This window comes from Sapajus apella, unplaced genomic scaffold (assembly GCF_009761245.1).
Source record: "Sapajus apella isolate SASKATOON/1434 unplaced genomic scaffold, GSC_monkey_1.0 scaffold1, whole genome shotgun sequence".
NCBI classification, from domain to species: Eukaryota; Metazoa; Chordata; class Mammalia; order Primates; family Cebidae; genus Sapajus; species Sapajus apella.
This window is the reverse complement of record NW_022436941.1, coordinates 51257572-51279160: the sequence shown is the minus strand read 5'-3', so window position 1 is coordinate 51279160 and position 21589 is coordinate 51257572. Positions and strand designations below refer to the sequence as shown.

Here is a 21589-nt window from a genome sequence, read left to right as displayed (position 1 = left end):
GAGCTTCAAATTGAAAATAAAGTGTTATTAAAAAATGAAAGTATATATATTTTCTGCACATCTTAGTTTGGTGGCTTCAGGTTTCTGTGCATCAAAGGAAGGAATTATGCCTTCCTCACAGTCATACTCTGTTGTTGGAGTCTGCAACATATGTAGTAGGTATGCAGTAAATAGCTGTTAACAGAATAAATCAATATTTTGTAGATTATTGCCAGCTATTCCAGAGCTTTGATCTGGCTTCTCTGTTGGGTCAGGAAAAAGAAAGAAAAAAAAAAAAAAGACTCCTGCTTTTTTTGTGCCTGTTGCATGCCAGCTTGGCCTGGTTACTCCTGTGGTTACCCGCACTCCAAAACAATGCAGCATTGCTTGAAATTACACTTGAGCGTTTTCTAGAGCATTTCTTCTGTCCATCCTACTTGCAGTGACTCCACTTCAGTTCCTTATACGCCAGTTGCTGCGATAGTTTGCTGTCACTAAACATCTACATGTGTCCACCCGAGAGCAGTTAAGTGAGACCACATCAATGCTAGGGAAACTGGCTGTCTTCCAGAACTGCACTGCGGGTCATTCTGTCTTGTGTTTTGGTGAAGTCTTTTCTCCCATTGCCTTCCAGTGGGGAGAAGGATAGGGTACAGCCTGCAGAGCAGAAACAGACTGCCCAGTGTGTGGGTGGAAAACTTCCCCTTTCCCTCCTGAGTAGAGGAGACCCATTCAGAGGTTGTTCCACTTATTCATTCCCTTCTAGTATAATTTTTCTTCAATATTTTCTCTTTCTGGCGCCTGTAAACCAGAGGGGATATCCACTGGCATACTGTGTTGTCTGGAACGAGGGGGACTGTCCTGTTTCCTCCCTCAGCTCTTGTAAAGGTATCTGCCATTTCCCTGATGTACCATGCAGATCTCAGTGTCCACATCCTGAAAGTCAAATTTGTGTCATCCAAAAGGTTCTCATGCACATTTAAACCTTAATAGATGCCAATATCATGTTAATGACCTTACGTGACCTTACACATAAGTTTGAAACATGTAAGAAAGTATAAACTACCCTCCTTTTTACCTCCACTCTTCTGTCATATATTAGTTAGTATACTTCTTGTTGCAAGCAGCAGAAAACCCAATTCAAACTGACTTAACGGGCATGTAGGGGCCTCATAACTGGAAGGTGGTGTGGTGTAGGTGGCTTTGGTGTGTCAAAAGAAATGAATGTTTTCGGTCTCTCCACTCTGACTTCTAGAGCCTCCTTCACAATTACAAGATGACTTCCAGCAGCTGACACCAGGATTACCTGTTTCTAAACACAACATATATATTTGTGTGTACGTGTGTGTGTGTGTGTGTGTGTGTGTGTGTATATATATATGTATTTTTTTTTTTTTTTGAAACAGAGTCTTGCTCTGTCCCCTAGGCTGGAGTGCAGTGGTACCATCTTGGTTCACTGCAACCTGCATTGAGGCTTATAAGAGAACCAGATTCAAAGGACTCTCATGCCTCCACCTCCCAAGTAGCTGTGATTATAAGCATGTGCCACCACGCCTGGCATATTTTTGAATTTTTATTAGAGACAGGGTTTCATCATGTTGCTCAGGCTGGTTGAAGTGCTAGCCTTGTCAAGCAATCCACCTGCCTCAGCCTTCCAAAGTGCTGGGATTACAGGTTTGAGCCACCATGCCTGCCCCGAAAATATAAGCTTGAATCTTACCTGCTCAATTTTGAAACACATGTTATACACATGCAATGCGTCACTGTCCTCCTTCATCATTTACCACTTCTACCACCTCTTTGGGTAAAGTAGATAAAAGGGAATGAGGACACTATAACATATCAAAATGGGTCTGAATGACACTGCAATAAAGAATATACCTCCAGTGACACGGGCTTCAGCTGCTTGCAATTAATCACTCTCAATTAATCAATCAATTGACGCTGATTAGCTGTGAAAATAGTTGAGTGAAGCTGTGTTCAGGCTCCGACTTTACTGCTTACCAGATGTGTAAACCTACGCAATTCATTTACTCTTTCAGAAACCTAGTTTGCTTGTTAAGATCAAATTAGATATTTGCAAAACCACACTGGTAACTTCTGTATTCTAAAAAAGCCAGGCATTATTATTATTGCTTTTCAGTGAAATCAGGAGATTTGTCTTCATTATGAGTCACTTCAAGATCTACACTTATAGATTTTACAGTGTATCAGAGTCTTTATTCACTCAAAAAGAAAAATATATGGACAATTCTAAAGGGGCATGCCACTGTGCTAGATGCTAGGAACACAGTGTGTATAAATATTACTGTTACAGTAGTTAATCTCTATAGAGGAAATTAATATAAAATGATAGTTGCACCTTCCAGGGTATACGTAGAAAATTAATTTTTTTCTTGTTGAGTGACCAAATCATATTGTTTGATTTTTTTTTCCTCTTTATTTTTTCATTTGACAAAGAAGGAAAAATTTAGTTCGTTACAGTCAACTAATTTCAGTTAATTGAAGCTCTGGTATATACGTATATATATATATATATGTGTGTGTGTGTGTGTGTGTGTGTGTGTGTGTGTGTGTGTGTACTTCCAAATAAGTATTGTCTTAACATAAACACACATATGTGTGTGTATATGTAAATACTTCACAAATAATTTTCTTAAATCTAAAGTTAAGAAAATTATTTGTGAAGTATTTTCATTTATAGATATTATAGTATTACTAATACTGAACTTCAAAATAGAATTCTCGGCCATCCTTAGAAAAACTTCTTATTCCATAACTAATTTCAAATTTTTGAGACACAGATGTTAAGTGTAAAGTTAATGGTTTTAAAATTTTGAGTTAATGACCATGAAAAACAATACTCCCTTTCCATTTGAACTGCCTTAAAACTTAGAATTGAATTCAGACCTTAGCTGCAGAAAGGTCTATTTTAGATTCTTCTAATAGCTGTCTCTTTGTTTTATTCATCTTTATTCTCGTTTACTTTTAACTGATTCATGCTAACTATGTATTTCAACATTTTGAGTAGCTTCATATTCTTTATGGAAATGACTAAAAGGAAAAAGAGAGATACGGAGGGAGGGATAAAAGACAGGAGAAAGGAAAGAGGAGAGAGGGTCTCGGAGAAGGAATGACAAACTCCGAGCTGAGCAGCGGCTTGCAAACAAGAAGGAGCCGATTGGAGGCGGATAGTTGGTGAGAAGGTACTTACAGTTGCCAGAGAGAAGAAATAAGATCTGGACTGAAGGTCATGACAGTGAGAAAGGAGATCAGGAGATAAGCTTAAGAACTTTTTCAGGTGAACAACTAAGAAGACTTGGAAACTCAATGGTCAGGGATGGGAAATGATGGTGATGTATAGCGGATTATCAGTGATGCTAAACATTCCAACCTCTCTGATCTCAGAAGAGATATGAAGACGGGGTGGAACAGGGACAGAGATAAAAATGCCAGACATGGTGCTAGCCAATTTACAGGAAGCCCTTAACTTTACCGGAATCATCTTATTTAATTCCCCAATAACCATCTGAGATATTAATATTCCTCTTTGCAGATGAGTAAATTTTAAAAGAGAAGGGTTTTTGTTGTTGTTGTTGTTGTTTGAACTGGTAATCCTGACTTGTACAGACATGAAAAACTCCAAAAGGAAACTCCCAAGCAGCTATTTGGCTCACCTAATTAACAAAGTCACGCAGTATGGATAATTCAGGTCAAAAAAGATTACCTCTCTTTCCTCATCAGATATCATGTTGTGATCTTGCATGTGTATAAGAATATGTGTTTGAAGAAGGAATTATTTTTACTGCAGAAAGTTTCTTCTTTGTGTTGGTTATGTAACATTAACTTCACTCATATAGCAACTTGGATGTGCCTGGAAAATAGCTCCATTATTTTGTCTATAACTATTCTGGTTCTCTTATAAATTTAGAGTCCTATGCATTTTAAAATTCAGTCCAATCCAATAATTAAAACCATCCCTTTAGGTAATGCTGTCTCTTTTGGAAAACGTGCCTAGTCTCCCAGATTTCTGAGCCTTCTGTCCACTTCCAGGCACCCCTTCAAGTTGGTGTCTTGGTGCTGTCACAGTCTGAAAGTGGTAGGAAGAGCTGGCATTCTTCGGTGCAGAGTCCTATTGACCCTCTGGTTTTGAAGGTGCTGTCCTTGTCCATTGCCTTGCTGGCACTTGTAGCTGATCTGGGCACCTTTTATGTTAACTTGGTCAACTTACCCCCTGCTTGGCTTTGGTTGGTGATACAGAACATCTGTCTCTGCTTTATTCTCAAGTGCTCCCTGGTGGAAAGCCCAAAATGAGCCTCTGCCATGGAAGCACCTTGCCTGCCAGCTCGCAACTCAGCTGCCTCATCCGTTCTCCTGGGGCTTAGATGTGGGGGTTTGCAGAAATTCCTAGTTTCTATCCAGGCCACACTGAAACTCAGAGGAGTCTAGAAAGCCATTCCTCAAGGTTAATAGATGGGTTCTCAGGAAGTTGATATGGAGCAGCTCCAGAAGGTTTCATTCTAGAGTCAGATACAGAATTTGGGATTGCTTTTCTCCTGAGCTTCCCAGCACACAACTACTAAGAAAAGAGAAAGCCAGAAAGGGAAATTGAAATGCAGTCTCAGATTGCTTTCCATCCTCTACCATCCTTAGCCCCCAGAAACAGAAGGGATGGGCTTAGCTCTCCTTTAACTTTGTACAGAGCCCTTATACATAGAGCAGCAAGTCTCATGACCTGGAGAGTTCATAGGTGGAAGGCATCCTCTCTTTATAATGAGAATTCTGATTGAATCCTCCAGGCTTAGTTTTGAAATGTTAAGTAGGTACTAAAGAATTTAGCAAATCCATTTACTCTCTACAAAGCCTGCTTTCAAGCTAAATTTTTTCTTTCCTAACCTAGAGCAGTAAGTTTTCTGGCTTGGCCTTGAAGATGAGACCAAAAAGAAATGTGAGTTAGGGAATGTCATGAAATACACTGGTTAATATTTGCAAAATACTGTTCTTAGCACAGTTACATAAACACAGTTAAAAGTCCAGAAATCTATGTAGCTGAATGTGCAGTTTGCACTTTCTAGCTTCTGGTAAAATTAACATAAGAATCACTTTCTAATCCATTTCATCTAGCAAGTAGAAAAGGTGGAAAGCTAGTTTTACTGTAAGCAAAAGGTTGATAAGAACTTAGTAGATTATATTTAGTATACAGCCTATAATAAAGAGAAATAATTACAGCCATAGTGACAAAAAACAGGCAAACACTTCTTTCATCAACAAATAATGAATCAACAAAAAAGTGACGCTTACAGTGCAACGTTCCTGAGCAGTTTTTAAACTGGCAGTTTTAGAGATTGTTTTCTAAGTGTTTTGTCAGAAGAAAAAGCTTTAATAATTTTATTTTTTGAATGCTACAGTGTAGAGTTTTACATGATAGCAAAATAAATTCACTTCTGTTGTACTTTATTTTTTCTCATTTGATTTCACCATTTGTGGTGGGCCTGGTTAGATAGAGGGGAAAATTCAGTTACAGTAACACAAAAAATATATCTAGAAAATCTTGTGAATTCTTTAACGAAGATTCTGCATTTACTTTATTTGAAGAAATATGTCCTTCGTGGTGCAGACTAAAAATTAGAAGTACTGAATTTGATAACTGTAAAAGAATAGTGAATTACCCACTGTTGCATTGCATTGTATATCTTAGTCTTGGTATTCTATTCTAATTACAAGCCAAAATTTCTCCCAAATTCCAAGTTTACCATTAAAAATAAAACACATATAATGGCCACAACTCCTAAAATAGTCTCCTAAATTATGGGCACATTTATTCATGTTAACACGAGGTTTGCATTTTAATGTAGAGGATGGCGGTGTGGATTGCTTTTACGAATAATTTCATTTAAGGACAGTTTGACTTTGTAAGAACAGATAAAACCAAAGCCAATTATAACATGAACTCTTCTTCTCTCTTGTATGCATGGAACAGCATAAATAGAGAACCTTGTTCTTTACTGCACTTGTCAAATCTTAATGTTTAAAAGTCTTAAAATTCAAATGTATATTTATATCAACAAAAATTACACATAATGGATGGAATGCTTATAGCTATATTATTTATTTCCCCCTTCAATAATCATATGAGTATTTATCACTCACACAGAAGTATACATCTGTAATTTCTTTAGTCTCATTTCTTGAGAGATGTCAGTTCCTCTCTTCTTTCTTATGAACCTAGAAGTGCAGATGTAATAGAATATTCTCACCCATGTAATATTATTACAGGATTTTTTCTGTTGTTTCTGGTGGCTTAATGACAAAAGTGAAATTTTTAAGATGATTTAAAAATGTCTTCTTCAAGTAGTAATTTAGGCACCACTTCTGAAGTGTAATAAGACTTGAGGAATTTGGTACATATTTGAATAGTGGGCATAGGCTTATTAAAATTATATTTACATATGATATGATGCATAGAAATATTTTAATTTCAGGACTATACTTTGTCATGATTTCTGGAAATTTTCATTTTTGGAAAAGGGGATTTTGCTGACTTATGTACATCATGGTAATATTGCTTTTAATGTAAAATATGGCTCGAACCTGAACTTTCTAGTAACTATACCGGGGCACCAATGATGTTCTTTAACTCTCCTTTGCTCTCTGTGAGGTAATATGCAATTTAGTATCTAAAACTATAATTATACATCATTGTCAAAATTTGTTTCTTACATATATGAAAAAGAATACATTTTTCAATTAGTTATGCCTTCACTTTGTAAAATTTCTTCTTAAAATCAACACAAAAATGAAAATGTGAAAATGGAAAAGATCTCCTTTTTTTAAACTATTATCCTCTGGTGAGATGCGGCGGAGGGGAGGGTTAAAAGGGAATTAGTTACCATGATTTTTAATTTGTCTCAAGGCCTGTGGAAAGAAACTGGCTTTCTAGAATATACATGGTTGAGTATCGTACAGAAATAAATATCTCCCCCTTGGAATTTAAATTGTATCTAGTAGTACTATTTTTATACCTCTTACTAGGAAACGAAATACCTCTAAATTTAGTGCTTTGGAATTTTATTTCCACTAAAAATTTCTTCAGATATGTGAGCACCATAGTAACAGCTTTGCGAGCTGATTCTTCATTACAGTTCCCCTATAAGAGCTTCACTCAAGACAGTTCCTTTGGGATGACTGAGACTAAAAATCAATTCTGATAACATTAGAACAAATTTAAAGACCAAAAAAAAAAAAAGTAAAAAAGAAAATCAGAGAAAGCAAGCATGCTGTGAATAAATAGAGCTTCCCTTAAAATTTTTTTCAGTCAAAAATCTAAAATGCATTTTCTCAAAACTTTTTATTTCTTGTATTATTTTTATATCTAGGTAGGCTTTTTCTTGCCTTTGGAAAACATAAATCTCTTACTAGAGATATGAAATATTCAGCTGAATTGATTTATGGCCTGGTAAAGGTCTTTTCATGCTCTGCAATGACAATATTTTTACAAAACCTACACGTAAGTAATATGGGTGTGGAAAGATGAATGCAATGAATCTATTTTAATAAAAAGTTAATAATCACTTCATTATTTTCAAGAAAATCATTGCATTTTAAAAAACCATGTAGTATACTAGACTGAGCTCTGATCATCTTAGAGAGAAGTCTGTCAAAATAAATCAGGTTGATAACTGATTAGTAGAACGTGTAGTCTGTCATTTTTAAATATGTGCCCAATTTCTTCACATAAATCTTACCTTCAAAATCTTCAAGGGGAAAATTTATTTTGGGCACATTGGCCATGAATATCAGTTGACATTTATACAGTACATAGAATTTATACTGTGGGTTAGGATGTCAGCCATAAGTTTAGGCTGATAGTTTGTAAAGGGAAGATTCCATTTTGTACTGTTTATAAAATGTTACTCTGCAGTTCCGTGCTCCAAGACTAACAAAGTCTATCCAAGTATAGTCAAACACTGCAGTTTAACTTATTGCATTCATTAAACTAGGCTTAGATTGTCCTAATTATATGTTATCAACAATTAAGAAATGGATCACATGCCATCGACTGGCTAAAACATTCTGTATTCTTGGCTGGATGCCAGTGGAGGTGTCAAGTTCCATTCTACCTTGTCATCAGCTGCATCTCTGCTTTTGCAGTACAAGCAGCAGCTGTGCTAGACAAAATAATCTAAATTCTCACATGTACTTTTCCTTTAGGAAACAGCTCACACTGAATTGCATTTCTGGTGTGAATAGTACTACACCTGAGTGAGTTCGTGCTAAAATGTATTTTATGCAAATAATTTTTAACTGATATAATCTTTCATGACTTTCAGATGCATTTGTTCTATCAAAATAATGGTCTTACTTTTCATGCTGAAATTATTACCAAATGGGTTCTGTGGGCAGCAAAGTACTCTGCTCACTCGGCAATGATTTTCCTATACCTCAAATTACATAATTTTATAGGTGCTCTGTTTCAAAGGAAAACAATGTTTATTGATCCAAGTAGTCAAAATTAATCATGGATTTCTGATCTCAAAACTCCTGGCAAAATCCTTTTATTCAGGACACCCATATGCTAGATGCTCAACACTTCACAAATCCTTGTGGGATGATGGGTTTTTCAGTCTGATTGTTCAGTCTAGTGCTGCTTCTGAAAGTAGAGATTCAGCAAGGCTTTCCCCCGAGCAGAGGCAGGCCCAGCCAATGTTACGAGAAGCTAAATTTGACCTGACTTCTGCTTCACATTGTCATCTTTGTTCTTGGTAATGTAAAAATGCGTTTTAGAAGTTGTTCTCCTTTCCTTGTGTCTGACAGAGGGAAGATCCTCCCGCAGCAGCAGGTGTGTGCTGCAGCAGGATCTGACAGTCATGGTGCCAGGGCACCATGCTAAGTAAATAGACCACAACAACTGGGTCTCCTTTGCTCCCTGAATAGTTCCTGTACTACACAACCATGGAAAGCTAGTCCGCATGAGAGGCAGGGACTTTAACGTTCATTACAAAGCTTATGTATGTGTTGACGTTCATTTTCAGGTCACCAGTTTACTTGGTTCTTAAAAGCTTTACTGCATCATATAAGAATCAAAGTGGAGGGGTCATGCCAAGTCCTTACTCAGAAGGAGAAGGTAATGGAAGAGATGCAGAACACTCAGGCAAGGTCTCTACTTTATATACAGCTTGTCCTAGGCCATTTTATAATGGCATCTGCTGAGACCACATCCTACTGGGTCATTTAACTTTTCAAATTTTGCTTCACATTGAGAAATCCTTGTGGTCCTGTGCAACTCACAGAAATATGCCAATAAATGTCTTCACCAAAACCAACTTCCTGGAAATAATAATTTTCTTTGTTTTCACAAAAGATTTTTTTTTTTGTCCTTCAGTAGATGATCTATCTAGGGATCCCAGCAAGTGATCCTAAGAGAAAATATATTCTGTTTCATCCAGGTAATATATCAGTCTCTCTGCTCACAAGCCAGCCAATCAAATACGATAGTCCCATCATTTATATGCATTCCCTGTCTCTCTCTCCCTCTCTCTCTCTTCCTTTCCATCCGTCCTCTCTGCTGTCTGCTGTCATCTCTCTGATCTCGGGTTAATGCTATGTACTAGGCTAAAAGAAATCTAAATAATCAGTTCTTCTTGCCATTGGACAACATAAAAATCTTGGTGCAATAATGCATTGGTAGTGGGTTTGCCCATTTGGGTAATTAGTTATCTAGGCACAAGGGCAGTGTCTGCCCCTAGTAATTTCTTAGTCTCTATTTGCTGGCTGAGGACTCTGAATTGAATTTCTTTCTTTTTATATAACCTATTTATCTAAGTGCATCTTTCACTCTGCTTGTGATTTTTGACTTTTGGGAAAGTTTCCCAAGAGATATTTAGCATTTGGTTGTCGGGGGTGGGGGGTGATTAAAATTCGCTTTCCTCTTCAGATTATTTTTCTTCTTTGTTGTTGTTAGAAATAACATTTTCACCATGTACTTTTAAATTATCTATTTCCTATCTTCTTACATCTTTATTTACTCTTTTGAAACAGGCTGTTTTGCTCTCCTTTGTCAGCTTTTTCCTCTCCTCTTACTCTCTTTTATGTTACCATTTAGGTTCAGGCTAAATTGCTGGGACAGCTGCTTTCTTTGACCTCCTCTCGACTTTGCTGACCACATCACCAACTGGCAGGGTGTCGTGCCTTAAGACCTTCCAAAAGACTTGCTTCCAAATGGAAATAATGGAGTAACATTTTATATGATCAAACATGAGAGAATTCCAGTAATTTTAAGCATTTTAAGGTACATTCAGCATATTGCTCAAATGATTACTAAAATTCTGCATCTGAAAAGCAGTTAATCCCACATTGAAACCGCTTGTAGAATACACGATTCAGAGAGTGGTCATTGGTTAATGACAGCTACAGAAGGAAGCCCTGGGAGCCATCTAGCAGGGAACCCCTTTTCTTCCAGAAAGTAATACATCTAAGCTCTCCTCTGTAGAAGACTGTTTTGTCTTTCCTTAAGAAATGTAAAGGAAAGAATTTTTATTATATTTCTGTCTATTGTCTTATGACTTTTACAACTATTGAATTATTTGAACCAAATCCCGTTCTTTTTATTAGCCTCTCCTTTCTCACCACATGTACTTACAAATATACACATACTCACAATATAGTGGGGAAAACAGGCTTTTTGGTCGAATCTGTATCATTAGGAGGAAAATTATTTTTTCTGACCATAGAAGTATAGGTTTGATTTTATAAATTTTAAAATACTTAGAACTAGAACCAAATTAGAGTTTGTTAATGCTGAGATTTCTCTTTTTTGAATGAAGAGCTCAGTGCATCATTTTTTGCCACTTTCATTCTTCATTTCATCAGCAACCTTCACTTCAGCCACCATGCGGTAAAAATGTTTGCAAGTAGGCTCTGGTGCTTCCACGAGGTATACCCGGCTGCTCAGGGGGAATGCATGGGACGGAGGGAGGCCCTTTTATACTCTGTGGCCGGCAGGAAAAATCACTGAAATCCTCTTAGATATTAGAGGGGAATATCCTGAGCTATTCTGAAATCTCAAAAGGACTAACAAAGTTCATTCCATTTGTCATTGAAATGTGACAGTGATGTAGAACAAAACCTTTCCGCAGTGGGGGCTGGCTGCACTGAATTCCTTTTGCAACAAGGAAATTAGGTCAGAAGAAATTTAGGTCAACACCTTACAGAGATGTCCCCATGCCTGAGAGGAGCCAGGAGAACTTAAAACGTTCCACACAGAAAGGTTATTGTTTTTATATTTAATTTGAAAAATGGTACCTTCCAAAGCTTAGTGTGATATAAATTCAGCTATGATTCAGCAAAGAAAATTACCTTTTGCATCACTAGCACTGCTTCTGATAAATCTAGACACGATCCTGAGGTGCTTATAACCAAGCCCAGCTGACACAGTTTAATCATGCAATTCAAGAAATATCTATCAAGTCTTGGTTATGTGCAATTAACCTATTAGATAATGTAAAGGTTGTAAAGATTAATAAGTACCTCCTCCCACTAACCACATCTTTACCATTAGGAAGTTAGCTAAGGTGGAGGAGAAGGTTATGGGGTAGATTAAAATGCATATAGCCTATAGGTCATTGATTCACTCATCATAGAGCAAATGAACTCCTACTGTATGCCAAAGACTATGAAAGTGATATACAAGAGTTAAAGTAAGTGATTCTGGATGGAGAAGAGAAAGAGGTCGGGTTGGTTTGGGATAAAAAAAAGGAATGATTTCTTGAAAAAAGAGCAGTTTAACTGAACTTTAAATAAATATATATAATTTCAAAAGATGGTGGTAGGTAAGAGGTCCCTGAGTGGAAGTGGTGGGAAGAGGGACACAGTGGGTGGGGATGCCTGGAGGAGGGTAGGCAAAAAGACCCCATGGCTGAGAATGTTAGGAGAGAAAAGCATGTGCTATGGCAAAGGGATAGACAAGTACGTGCTGTATTTGGGCAACAAATAATGACCCATGTTGATTACATTGACGACAAAAGGCAGAAATAGAAGTAGTTAGAAAGGGTAAGTCAGAAACCTAATTAGACATACCTTGAATACCAGACTGGGGAGTGGCATGGGTGGAGTGAGCTATTCTGTGGCCCCGTGGAAAGGATTCTGGTGAAATTCTTGGTGACTTGGATGGCTCTTCTGACCAATTACGATGGCTGAATACAGGTTAGGAAAGTTATTCCACAAAACCTAAACTATTGTTCTGGAATGTCTTTAGATATGAAGTTACTTGATCAACATCTCTACTGTTAATATTGAATGTATATTTCTTAAGCGAAACAAGTGGAATTTTACTAAATCCACTTTTTAAAGTATCCCAACTGAAGTCTAATTTGGCGTTTGGCCAGTTTAAACAAAAAAATGAATGAGAAATATAAAAAATGAGCAAGGTTTTATTTTCATTGGTTATGTGACCACCTTCTCACTACATACATCAGTTAGCGAAGTCTGCTTTCAACTGTGGAAATTTCATTATCACATCTAATTCTGGTTTGGTAGCACATTAAACTTTCAAACAGTTAATGACTCTGGTTTTCTTTCTGTTCAGCTTTACCTTTCATAAAAGCACCGGCAAGAGGAAAGAAATGACAGTAAGACTGAATTATGAACTTTAAAAAGTTGAGAACAAGTAACTACTTGTACTGTGAAAGCTGTTCTCTCTGCTCTTGATTAACTGTCTGCAACAGGTCAGTGGTGAGCACTGTGTACCGTGGCGATGATTGTTGCAGCAGACAGGCAGAGTAAATCACAGGGATGCGTGGGGGACCCAACGGGAGGAATTTCTTTTAGCCTCCTATTTAATACATAGAGATTACCGAAATTCCGCTTTCATAAAATGGCTCATTTCACAGACTTATTTCCAATATCTTCCACAGATCACAATTTTAACAAAAAACAAAACAGCATTTGAAGTGAAGAATAGATTAGTTTTTGCCTACCTTGAAGCTCTTTGGAAATTGGTGAGTGAGGACATTTTTAAGATTCGATCCCAGAAATTTGTAGGTAGGGAGCAGGAAGAGGTTGTACATATGTATGTATGTATGTTCATATACTCTATATATGATATGTATGTATGTATATGCACAGTTTCATATATAACACACATATTTACACACACATGTACGCCCACAATTTATATTTTGATGGAAGAAAGAAAGATTAATCGATCTCTTACTTTATTTTTCTCCATTGAGGTTGGTTCTAATATCTTTCCATTTTAGATGAATTTGAGGCTCAGAGAAGGTAAACAAATTAAATAAATAAATAATTTAATTACATAAATTAAAATAAATGTATGCCCAAATTTAAAAAGCCAGAAAGTAGTGGGATTCTAATCTAGGCCTAACAGGTCTCCAAAGCCCAGAATACAGGCTCACAGTCTTTGTCCTCTGATCCCCTGCTTTCCTATCCTTATTCTCCTGCTAGGCTTATATCAAAAAGTGTCAAATGGTTCTCAAAAGAAATACAATAAAGTGAGTAAAAATGACATAAATGTGTTAAAAAGATGTTCCCTAGCCAAAGTGAAGACCAGTGAAGAAAGAAAACACCATGAGGCTGGATGTGGATTTAGTGACAAAGATGACTCTCCGTTTCTTAGCAGCCAAGTGAAAGAAAGAAAAGTGAACAGTCATTCAATATACAAAAGAGTTACTTGGAAATACCCCCAAATGACAACATTACAGCTTTATATGGCTTGTTTCTTACAATGCCTTTTGGTTATGATGTTTGGTACAGCGCTGGGATGGTCCAGTTCAATTTCTCATTTCATCATTATAACTCACACATATGTATGCATGATGCACACATGAACTCCTAGGCACAAAAGGAAGAAACAACATGTTGGATAACGAGTTCACACCTCAGGCTGTATTCATTTTTACTGGAGAGATAAGCTGTCATGGCTGAGAAAATACTGTCCTGTAAGAGGACTGATCTAGTAGCAGACTATAGAGAATCTTTACACCATAGTCACGCCATGGACACGTGTGTGCATGTTAGTGTGCCTATGTATGTGTCTTACAGCACCCTGTTATATGTCTTTGTCTTGCTTTGCCATCTATTTATTATTCTCAGTTGCTCGTGAAGAAGCCTTTCTACATACCTTCAAATGGCAATTATTTCATAACTACACCGCTTTCATCTAGACCTTTACATGTTCTGAGAATGGAGTCTATGCCATTGGGAACATTTGTAATTGCAGATGAATACCCTTTTGTGCATTGGTTAGATAGGATGACTTGTAAAGATGAGGGTTGTCGAGAACAGTTTGCAGACTGAAGATCTGCTAGATAAAGTAAAAACTAAGGAACCTGATGCTGGCTCCACAGTTGTCAGACTCGTTTTTAGTCTGTAAAAAAAGACTAGACTTCAAGTTCATTTTATTTGATTGTGTGCAATAGTGTTCCAAGAAAATATAAGATTACTTTCTCTCTTGTTTGCCTTGATATATGTACTCTATAGGGAATTATAATTATAGAAAAAAATGTTCTTCTTCTTTATTAAATCTAACTTAATATAAACTTGCTGTTTAGAAAAATACTAAAAATGAGCTTTGCTAGCTTGATTTGTTTTTACAGAAATACTGTCAACTTAATAGAACTGAAAGAAAAATCAAAATATTCTTACATCCATTCTGAATCTAACATTCTCCAGTATATCGAGAATCAGGCTCCATAAAAACTGCTAAGCAAACTAGGTCACAGATAACAAGGTAGCAATTAAAATGACTATATCAATTATTTGGTTATTTCCTAATATTTCACTCTGTAGGATCTTTTATATAGGACCCCCATTTAGTACTCTACTATGGAGAGAAAACTTTTTTAACATAACATTATTTATAGAATCATTTAAAATAGGATGAATGGGAAAAAAACATTCATTAAAAAGGGGGGGGGGGTTGTGAGATTACCAGAGAGATCTCATTTAGAAATACCTTCAACTAAAATGATTAAATTATAGTTGATGTGGTAAAGAAGAAATTTAATATGTTACCTAAAGAATATGATTTGGAATATTTTAGTTTCTCTTCTCTCTGCTGTAGGAAATATGCTTCCTCCAATAGTGCATTTCTGGCTGCACTTTACATCGGTGCTTTTCCCATTGTTGGTCCTGTCTCAAATCTAGATTAACCCATTAATTTAAAAACCTGGACCTTTTACAATGTTCTAGGGAACCAAGCCTGAGCAACCAGAGACTTGCTCAAATGATTTTTATCGAGCTTGATCTGTTTATTTAACTGTTTTTATTTGATCCTTATAATTGAATTTTTATACCCTCCCAAAAGACAAAACCATGTACTTTGAATTGTACTACCATACATTAAAATGGGTTGTTTACAGCGTTCTAATGTTACCAAACCTCTTTATGGCTTTTTGGAGCCAGTTCTCCTGAGATTATGTTTGGCTGTCGGAGGGAAGTCAATAGGAGCAGGGGTTTCAAACTACACCAAAGAGCTGAGTAAGATTCCACTGATTCAGCATCTGTCCTTGCTGCCCTAGGGTTCGCAAGCATATGTTTTCTAAAAAATAAATATCAGGGAAAATATATGTGATCAGATCCCATGCTGCATGCTGCGGGATACAGGTTTCGTTCTTGGCCTTGGAGCCTTCACTTTTCTTTTGGGAAAGAGAGATCACTAGGATCTGAAGTGAGTGTCAGAGGGTGTAGGCACAGTGGACAGTGAAGAGGAAAGCTCCGTACCTGGCCAGGGGATGGGTGTGTTGTGGGGTGGGCAGTCAGGGACAGCTTACAATTTTCTGATTGAGATCATGCCTGAGTCTTTTGTTTGTTTAGAGACAGGATCTCACTCTGCTGTCCAGCTTGGAGTGCAGCGGTCAGATCATAGTTCACTGTAACCTCCAACTCCTAGGCTCGTATGATCCTCTCTCCTCAGCCTCTCAGGTAGCTAGGAAAGGCATTAGTAAGCCTGGATCTTAAAGGCTGAGTTACCAGGCTTAGGAGAGGAGGGGTAAAAAGTAGGAGGAGGAAGGGCATGCTAGTTGATGGGAATGTCAAGACAAAAAGCAAACAGGGAGAACTCTTTTTTTCTTCTATGTTTATAGACTTGCATATGTTGAACCAGCCTTGCATCCCCGGGATGAAGCCTACTCGATCGTGGTGGATAAGCTTTTTGATGTGCTGTTGCAATCAGTTTGCCAGTATTTTATTGAAGATTTTTGCATCTATGTTCTTCATGGATCATTGGCCTGAAGTTTTCTTTTCTTGTTGAGTCTCTGCCAGGTTTTGGTATCAGGATGATGTTGGTTTCAAAAAATGATTTGGGAAGGATTCCCTCTTTTTGGATTGTTTGGAATAGTTTCAGGCGGAGTGGTACTGGCCCCTCTTTGTATGTCTGCTAGAATTTGGCTGGGAACCCATCTGGACCTGGGCTTTTTTTGGTTGGTAAGCTATTAATTGCTGCCTCAACTTCAGCCCTTGTTATTGCTCTATTGTCTCTCTCTGTTACCCAGGCTGGAGTGCAGTGGTGCAATCTCAACTCACTGCAGCCTCTGCCTCCTGGGTTCAAGCAATTCTCCTGTCTCAGCCTCCGGAGTGGCTGGGACTACAGGTGTGTGCCACCATGCCCGGCCAATTTTTGTATCTTTAGTAGAGATTGGATTTCACTATGTTGGCCAGGCTGATCTCGAACTCCTGATCTCAGGTGATCCACCAGCCTCGGCTCCCAAAGTGCTGGGATTACAGGAACGAGCCACCACGCCTGGCCTGAGAATTCTTAAGTATAAGAAATACTTTCTTCTTCCACTACTAAGTTCCTTCATTTGAGAAAGAACCCAGTGAACAGTGAAAAGTTAAGGAAAACCCCCCTCATCTCTCTTACCATTTTTTTGGTCTTTTCCATAGAAAAATGAGAGGATAAGCTAGATTATCATCAAGGCTTCTTCAGGGCTCTAATATTATGTAATTTATATTTGTTCAAATTTGTAAGGCATATGTGAAATTTTGTTACATGTATGTAAGTTAAGGAATTTAGGGTGCCTGTCTCCTGAGTACAAGACATTTTTGTTAAACTATAATCATACTACTCCACTATCGAACACTGAATTTATTTCTTCTACTAATTGTATATTTTTACTTTTTAACCCATTTCTCTTTGTGTCTTCCCCACTATATATTTGATTAGCCTGAGATAACAGACCGTTTCACTGTTTATATTAATAAGTGGATATTATCTTCAGGAAAGCAATAACACTGTTTATTTCTAGACATAATTTATAAATCAAAACATTAGACTAGTAGAGTTCTATTCCCTTTATGTACTCTGATTAAAATCAGTTCTACTGCCCAAAGATTTGTTTTTAGAGGAGTTTCCCAGGAAAACCTTTTTTCCACACATCAAACTGTGGTCCTACTGTCACATTCAGAATTTGAGATCCTTTTAAAAACAGGAATAGAAGATTCAAACTTATGTTACTACCAATGAATGATAAATTTCCTTTGAAAGGACTTTACACATTTAGGCTATCATTACTACACTGCTTTTAAACTATGGTAGTAATTGAAGAATTTTCACAATATAGTTTTATCCCAAAGTGTATCAAGCAGGAATTTGATTAACAGCAACCAGCCAAGGAAAGCCTGAAGTTCTAGCGCTCGTGTGTTATTCCTTGTCTTCAATGTGTCTCAGGATCCTTTGACATTTCTGCTCCACAGTTGCGACAAAGGAAATTCTGTACAAAATGTGACCATTTTAGGCAGGAAGAAAAGGGAGGGAGAAAGGCTGAATGCATGTGCCAGCTGAATGAGTCTCACTCAACAGCTTCTGCTTACATTTATTGATAGAACTTAGTCATAGGGCTCCCCACCTGTAAGGGAGGTTGGGAAACACAGTCTTTATCTAATTATACTGCAACCCCTGGCTACCTCGGGTTCTGTTCGTAAAGAAGATAGGGTAAATGAATATCATGTAGGCAACTAATCAAAATCTCTGTTTTAAGTCTCAAAATACAAAACAGCAAACTGGGTCAGGCGTGGTGGCTCATGCCTGTAATCTTAGTGTGTAGAGAGTTCAAGGTGGAAGGATCACTTGAGACCAGGAGTTTGAGACCAGCCTGGGCAAAACAGTGAGTGAGACCCTGTCTTTAGAAAAAGTCAAAAATAATTAAAAATTAGCTGGATGCAGTGGTGTGCACCTGTAGTCCCAGGTACTTGGGGGGCTGAGGCAAGAGGATCCTTTGAGCCCAGATGTTTGAGGCTATGGTGAACTATGATTGTACTCCTGCACTCTAGCCTGTGCAAGAGAGTGAAAACGTGTCTCAAAAAGACAAAACAAACAAACAAAAACATAAAAAATAGAAGTCTGGCTCAGAGTTCAAAATAAAAACAATTTAAAGTCTAAGTGGACAAAAGAATGGAGTGTCTAAGAGAAAAGTTAGGCTTATTCCCTAACTCTGCTACATTGTGACAGTTTCTTCCATTTTTGTTGGCTGAATGCATTTGAGCTACTATGAAGTAGAGAACTAAAACCTGGACCAGCACCCAGGAGAAAGAGATTCCACTTTTAAATCTGCTGCATTGTTACTTGCAGTGAATTTATCTTTCAGAATTCTGGACTGGATTAATAATTTTCAATTTTTTCTTAAAGCTATGAAACACTTCGTTCAAACAGAGGCCACGTGGAAAATACCCAGCACGACTTGGGTTGAGGTTGAATGTGGTGATAGTAGGTCAGAAATCCCACTTGGCTGGCGGGGTGCAGTGGCTCATGCCTTAATCCTAGCACTTTGGGAGGCTGAGGTGGGTGGATCACCTGAGGTCAGAAATTCGAGACCAGCCTGGCCAATACAGTGAAACCCCGTCTCTACAAAAATAGAGAAATTAGCTGGGCGTGGTGGCTGGCACCTGTAAGCCCAGCTACTCGGGAGGCTGAGGCAAGGGAATTGCTTGAACCCAGGAGGCAGAAGTTATAGTGAGCCGAGATCGCACCACTACACTCCAGCCTGGTGACCGAGTGAGACTGTCTCAAACAACAACAACAACAAAGAAATCCTACTTGGTTTCTGAGCCTTTTCCTGACTTTAACATTCCACATGTCATCATTAAGGTGAGACCAAACCCTAGCTACCCTAAATAGCCATGTGGTACCACTTGGAATACATCTAAGCATTGTTAAATGTACTTTTCAAGACACTGTCTTTTATTGTGTTCCACAAATGAATTACATTTCCCTTTTCTTTCTGGTACTATTTTCAATAGTATCTGTTTTGTAAAACATCTTACTACATTCTTTTCAAAATGTGGAAATGGTGTGTGGCTCCTGGGAAATTCTCAGAGGTTTAAAATTTTGCATTTTCCCCCAGATTTGTTTGGCTTCCTACGTGGATTTTTAGGTTTTTTTTTTTTTTTTTTTTTTTAAAACTCTCTGCCCGATACTTAAATCACATTTACAACATCACACATAGTTCATGGAGAGAATAGTAATGTTTTTGCTTCAAAGGTCATCATAACAGGAGATCAGTGAAAAATCAAATATGACTTTAAAAACACAAGAGCAGAAAGACACCCACAAAACTGGGCGTGTGGATTGAGCGCTAGATGGGTGGTCAGTCCAACCCAGACACTCCAGCATCTGTCCAACCACATAACAGACCGCAAAACTCCAAAGTTGCTAACTAAGAAGCTAGTTTTAATTTTTTTTCAAGAATTCTATTTCTAGTCACTGTTATCAAGAGGTAGAAAATGTGCTGATTTCTTGTGTTACTTCATATTGGTCTTTTATATAAGGTGTTTTTATGAAGATATAAAATGCATTTACACTTTGGGGTTTTATGAACATAGAGTGATAACAAGAACTCAGCATTTTCTGTGTACCACTTGAAATCACCAAAAATAACTTTTAATTTTTGCATACATGTTTATAAATTAAAATAAAAATTTTAATGAGCTAGTGATTCACATAGCTTCATTAGTTTAATTTTTACTGTTATGAATAGAATCTTAGACTTATAAAATCTTATCACTTTAACGTTGCCTGTTAATTCAAGATTCAATGAAGTATTTTCTTTTTGTTGGAAATCCAAGTTTTAGAGCTAATCATATTTTAAACATAATTAAATTTGTAAAGTGTATGAATTGCTGAACTTTTTACGTCCGTTCACATCAGAAAATGTGGCAGGGTGACATTCCGGCTTTTGATTATTAAATAAAACACTCCAAATACTTGCTTAGTTATTAGCCTATTATTTGGAATATTTGATACTCACATCCATGTATTTATTTTGGTCATTCACTTTTAATATAGAGTTAGAGACAGTTCTTTCACATGCTAAAAGAGTATGGGCTAAAAAATGCCCTTTACTTTTTTTTTTTAATTGAGTTATAATTGAATATCTCTAGCTTAGATATGTTCCCTTATTCCCAGACACATATGTATATAGTTACTTCTTGACATATGAAATGGACTTATTATTAGAGAAACATGAATAATCCAAAAATTTACTTACCAAAATAATTTTCCTATAAGAAATCATGGCAAAGGATTTTATAACAGTTTCAAAGCTGTGTGGCTTCCTGTTAATTTTCTATTTGTTAACAGACTGAACCAAAACACCAAGGACTACAGTCCTCCACTTCTGGGTCTCAAAAGGAAGATTGACCTCCCACCCCTCCTGTTCTTACCTTCTTGGTATGCCCCGTGGAGCCCTGGCCAATAAACATAGCCAGGGGGAAGGATTTCTCTGGCTTTTTTTCTTTCTCCCACCAGATTTCCCAATAAGCAGGATGACTAGAACACGGTTGGGTTTTTGTTTGTTTGTTTTTGTTTTGTTTTGCTGTGACTCAAGGCTAAATCAAAGCGATTAAAATTCAAAAAACAAATTTTGCAACGTGGAAAATTCAAGTATAGCCAACTATTTCAAAACTACAAAACTGCAAGTCTAGAGTTAGCAGCAGCCTACAGCGCTGCTGGCTAGTTTCCTACTTTTGACGACCACGCAGTAAGAGTGCGCGGCCCAGACTGAAATGCATGCTGTTTCTAGGGCTACAAGGGTAAACCATATACCATATACATCACGAAGTGTGCTCTAGTCAATTTTCTAGCCACTATCTCAGGTTACCCCAAACTGACCTCATCACATTCTCTCCTCAACAGATTCATTTTTTAGTATTCCCTATCTAACCTGAATTACTACAGTAACCCTCTGGCTCCCCTGAGTCGTTTACACTTTGGCCAGAATGATTTTTCTTAAACACCAATCTGATAAAGCCACTTACTTGCTAAAATGTCTGAAGTGACTCCCTATCAACTCTGGGGTAAAAATCTAGACATGGCGTCAGAGGCCTGTTGACCATCAGGGTCTGTCTTTTAGTCCAGCTTCATCTCTCTTTTTACTTCTGTGTATACCCCAGGCTTCAGCTGCATCTAAAGCCTGAAGTTTTCTAAAAGCACCTTCAGGCCCGTGCTTTCATGCTGTAGCATCTGTGGTTCCTGCTGCTCAAAATTCCCTTCTCCATTATTTGGCCTGACTGTTACTCATCTTCGAAAGCTTATTTAAGCATAAACTTTTCTGCGAAGTTTCCCTGGGAGGCTTCTCTGGAGCACCTCTCCTCCTCCAGC

At 37.5% G+C, this 21589-nt stretch overlaps 1 long non-coding RNA gene across 5 annotated transcripts in view; it reads left to right on the top strand.

Moving 5' to 3' along the window:
• The window catches only part of LOC116552721, an 88116-nt gene that overhangs the window by 39368 nt on the left and 27159 nt on the right, over positions 1–21589 (top strand). Inside the window, exons 4-6 of one of the 5 annotated variants that reach the window (XR_004269524.1) lie at positions 7356–7486; positions 9362–9425; positions 10082–13088. This is a non-coding gene — a long non-coding RNA (uncharacterized LOC116552721). Of the gene's footprint in view, positions 1–7355; positions 7487–8793; positions 9303–9361; positions 13089–21589 lie in introns of those variants that run through there. The other 4 variants (XR_004269522.1, XR_004269512.1, XR_004269518.1 and 1 more) reach the window with 4 other exon arrangements.